Source organism: Rhipicephalus sanguineus, chromosome 6 (assembly GCF_013339695.2).
Source record: "Rhipicephalus sanguineus isolate Rsan-2018 chromosome 6, BIME_Rsan_1.4, whole genome shotgun sequence".
NCBI classification, from domain to species: domain Eukaryota; kingdom Metazoa; phylum Arthropoda; class Arachnida; order Ixodida; family Ixodidae; genus Rhipicephalus; species Rhipicephalus sanguineus.
The window spans coordinates 173,426,967-173,432,027 of NC_051181.1; positions in this window are offsets into that span (position 1 = coordinate 173,426,967).

A 5,061-nucleotide genomic window follows, 5' to 3' on the forward strand; every position below is an offset into this window, starting at 1 on the left:
CTGCTACACTTACAAAAACACGTCAATCCACCTCGTAACTCTTGGCTAAAAGCCATAAAATACAGCATAGAAGTACTAGTTGACTGCTTCGCATAAAACCGATTCCCACAATGGGTGGGATCTGCCGATTTTTTTATGTCATTAGAGCCTTTCACCAGGAAAGGGTCGTCAATGGTTAGCAAGAACCGAACGACTGAGTTCATCTGGTAGCACGTTCTGGCACAGCTTCGGGCCATCACTTGCCGAGGAACCCAATCACTATACCCATGCCGAGGAACCCAATCCACTCAGCGTGTGCCGTGCCTATCCCGGACAGTGTGCAGAGTGTGTTGAGCTTGGGTCCCAAGTTAGCCGTACAGCCTCAGCTGGCTCCGCCGGAATTGCTGACCCTTGTAAGGCAAGTAGCCAAGCGGGCTCCCGAGGCTGAAACTGATAGATGTGTTTCTGAAGGCATTAATGTTTTGTCGCAGGCAAAATCAAACCGCAATAGCCTGCCTGTCCGCAGTATGGTATGGAAAAACTTTATTTAGGTCCGTAGGGGCGTGACCTAGCACTTAGCGGGCCGCTCCCACGTCGGGACAGATAGGCCTAACCTGTCCGGCACGTCGTGTTTTCTGCGCCCTGCATTTTGGCTAGCATATGTAAGCGCGTTGCGCGGTATGGGGATAGTAGGTCCAGGTGTAATACGGCGCATGTCAACAGATTCAGCAGGTGTGATACATGCATTGTCTACAGTATTCCCCTGACCTGTGGCAAAGAATATATTGGGCAATCGGGTAGGTGTGTGAACGATAGAATGCGTGAGCATGCAAATTTACATCCTACGGGCACGGGTGGAAATCTACCGATTCACTGCAAAGTGTGCGGTTGCGCCCCTCTTTTCAGCAACGTTTCGGTGACTGGGAGGGCTAAAACACAGAAAGAACGTGAAATTATTGAAGTGTTTCAGATTCACAGACTTGGTCCTGATAAGTGTGTGAGTGCGCCATCTGTGCTTTTGAATGACAAGGAGGTCCGGTTTCTTGACAGTGATAGGTGATAGGTTGCCTTTCAGTGATCCACGGTTGTTGCTGCGCATGCTCATATCGGTTTGTTGTTCGCGTCTTCATAAAGTCAGTTGTTAGTCCAGCATCCTACCTGTCCCTGTCTCTTTTTTCTTGGCTCAGTTTCTTCTGCTTTCTTTGGTGCTGCTGGCATTTCCTCACGAAGACTCACAAAGTTGACTGGCCGCTACGGGTCATTATATCCGAGAATGGGACGTGGCAGAAAGCTGTTGCTTTGTTTTTACAAGGGAAACTAAACTTGCTAACCATTGACGAGCCTTTCCTGGTGAGACTCTAATGACATAATAGCCTTTCTATCAAGTAACGACAAGGGTCTTAACGCCCGCTCAGTAGACATCAATGACCTGTACTACTCTTTACCGCACGATACGCTACTTCGGTGCGTTGAGGATTGCATTGACAACTTTGGCTCGGTTGCTTTCCAGAATGCGGCAGCTGTGTCGACTAGCGGTTTTCTCGAGCTGCTTGGTTTTTACTTAAAAGCAACTTTTGCCTCGTGGAACGAATACATTTTCATTCAAAAAAGAGGCGTGTGTATCGGTTCATGCATAGCGCCAGTTTTAAGCGACATTTTTCTTGCTTATCATGACCGACTACTTCATAGCCGCCTCGACAATACGACTGTTGTGAAAGTTTTCCGTTTTGTCGATGACTTTCTTTTGCTGTTTGATTGTGACGATAGGGGCTTTGAAGCTACTGTTTCAAACGCGTTACGTGATTTTAAAGAGTGCATGTCACCACTAATCCTGACGCATGAGCTGCCACAGAATGCCTCGTTAAGGTTTTTAGATTTGTGATTAAGCATTTCTAGGGATCACCTGTGCTGGAAGTACGAGCACCGAGGAAGCAATCCACTTCTACCGTATCTGCCAGCTCAAGCTTGTAAAAAGGGGCATTGCCAATCTTTGCTTCACCAACGCTCTTAGGAAATCTTGCGGCCACTCTTTGAAATGCAGCTTTCTTTAGCAAGCTTTCCGTCTGACAAGTGCCGGCTTTCCTGAGCATGTGCTGGTTTCGGTGGCAGAAAAAATGCTTAAGGCCATTAAACAGGGGGGTGAAGCACCAGCGAGCTGTGCCGCTAGAGATAATAAACGAGTCGCGGTGCTCCCCTACCTGCATAAAATTTCGCACAACCTGAAAAAGATAAGGGACAAGGTAGACGCTAAGGTTCTATTCTCAGTTCCGGGAAAAACTATCAATGCTTTGTAAGCGCGTGAATACCCAAGCCACTGGAAGGAGCGTTTGCATAACAAAACACAAGAGGCAGTTTGTAGCTTGCGCTGTGGCTGTTGTGCACTTGATCCCGTTGTCTTGTGGTAAGAAGTACGTTAGGCAAACGGGCAGATGCTTGAACGAGCGTTTAAAAGAGCATCACTATCATGTCACCACAGCTGTTCAAGGTCATCTCGGCATACATTGTAGAGATTGTGGGTGTAAACCAGAATTTGAAAAGTGCGTCGTTGTCGCGAAACACCGCGAGCAGCTTACACGCGAAATCATAGAAGCTAATCAAATCCAACAGCTGGGTGACCTCTGTGTAAGCATGCCATCAGTTGCCCTAACCAAAAAGGAAATCGCGTATCTGGCTTTGATGCAATAGGTTTGTGCGTTTGTGCTGATGTGCTGGTGTTATCAGCTGTATATATTTCTAGCGTTTTCGCTAATAAAATTCAGTTGAAGTCAGCGCCTGTGTTGTGTCCTTCCATACGTCCTCGTTCTCGTAGCGCTGTGCAAATATGCGATAGCAAGGGGCGCTTGTCGGACCCGCAATGACCACAAGAAACAGTCCTTGTATTGCAGAAGCAGGGTTTTGAGCTGGTCTTGCTTGACCTTCGGAAGGCTCGGGTTGACGTCAAAATCCAGTTCGGGACCTCCATTCATCGAAGCAGGTTCAGCAGCATCAAAGAGGGCGAAAGCATTGCTGGCGGCAACACATTCATCGATGTAGCAACCGTTGTACCAATGTTGAGGTGCCTATATTCGTGGCTGAAGTCTATCAGCACTACCTTTGCTTTACCGTCACGCAGCTCGGCTATACCTCGTGCGACGCAAATTTTACAGTTCAGGAGTAGGTGCTGATCGCCCTCGATGACGTCTTCAAGGTTCGCAGGTTTTTCGGTGCCGACGGAAATAATGACGCCGGAGCGCGGCGGAACGGTCACCTGCTCTTCTATCACATTCAGTGCATGGTTCCCTGGCGTCGCTTGGGGCGGGAGCGCTTTGTCTGAGGTTAGTGTTATCGACTCAGACCTGTGTTAGTGTTATCGACTCAGGCCATGTACAGGAAACAGCCGAAGGAAACAGATCTCTGGAACCACTTCTTCGCGAACGAGGCGTTGTTGCCTGGTTTAGGTATGTAGACGATTACCTTCTTTGCGCCCCTAGGGAGGAGGAACATAATCCTTTAATGAACGTTTTACCCTTCTTCCAAAGCCAATTTGAAGGCCTCGAGTTTACGTTGGAATCCCCTACAGGTGGTGTCATACAGTTCCTCGTTATAAAAATAATTCTTAACAAGCATCACACGTGTTGGGCATATAATCCTAGGGGAGAGAAAGAACTAGTCAGGTTCGATTCTGGGCAGTCGAAACTGGTAAAAAGAGGAGTGGCATTGCTTTGTGTGCAGCAGGCTATCAAGAAGTCGTGCTTCCACACGGTACCGGCTAGCCTTGAAGCACAGACTTCCAGGTTAAAAAAGGCGTTGTACCCGGATAAGGTTACCTGCTCGGTTGCTGAAAAGGCCCTTGCAATATTCACTACAGGGAAGATAGAGCAACCCTCGAGGTCGAGTGGCAGATTGGAAAGACCGGCTGTCATTCCGTACATCCACAATCTCTCCCATAGGATAAAGAAAGTCATGTCAAAGTTTGACGTACGAGTTGTTTTTTCAGCGCCAAACAAACTAAAAGGGCTTCGTAAAAGGGTCAACAGTGGTGAACGCGGAAGGAAGGAAACGAGCTGTAGCGTTAGGCACAGAAACAAACTTGTGGAATGCACAGAAGGCGTTATTTACGGCATTCCCCTCTCCTGCAATAGGAACTACATAGGCCGTTTACGGGGAGGTGCATTAATGAGCGACTAAAAGAGCATAATTACGCTGTATCGCTGTTGACACACCCTGGCCATTTGGCTTCCCACTGCGCAGAATGTAAATGCAAGGCGATGTTCCCTGACACAAAAGTTTTAGCGCAATGCAAGACGAAGACAAAAAGGTTCACAAAGACGAGCACTAGTCTTTGTGAACCTTTTTGTCTTCGTCTTGCTTTGCGCTATAATAATTTTAATGACCTACCAACTAGCCCAAACCGCTACAAAAGTTTTGGCACGATCTTTCGACCAGACAGAGAGGGAAATCACCGAAGCATTTTACATGCACTTCAGCGAAGGGTGCGTTAGCACACCCTCGATCGCCCTTTCTCAAACAGAAATTAACTTTTTGAAGGAAACCGTATTACCGCACGCGTAATCTCTTGACACGTTTCGGTGACACTGTTTAAAAGCCAAGATATGTATATTTTTTCTGGTTTTTGTGTTATACTGCCTCATCACTGAATCCCCTCCCCCCCCCCCCTCGTCATTTAGTGTGCCTTCTTTCTTGTACGTACATAAGGCTGTACGTTATCGAAATAAAGTAGTTGTGAGTTTGCGCATCATCTTGTGCTGTTTTTCCTTGTTTCTTGGTCCGTGTCCACCGGTAGCGCACTACAAGCATGAATGCGTCGGTTTGTTCCGCTGCTTCCATGTCGGGTCGTCAGATCTTCGGTGCGCGAGGGTACTGTCGTCAGGAGTCTGTCTGGTTCGTGTTGTGTTCTGCAGATCTCGTCGTGTTGTCGTCGTCGGCGGCCGCGGAGGATCTTCGGCATTTCGTCGTACAGCAACCGCGCCTCCATCGGATGCTGCCCTCAGTTTCCCGGATACGGGCTAGGCGACCGGCCCCGGTTCGGGCCAGTGTACTGCCGGCGGAGCGGTGGCATGTAGCGGCCGGGCGACGGCGAGC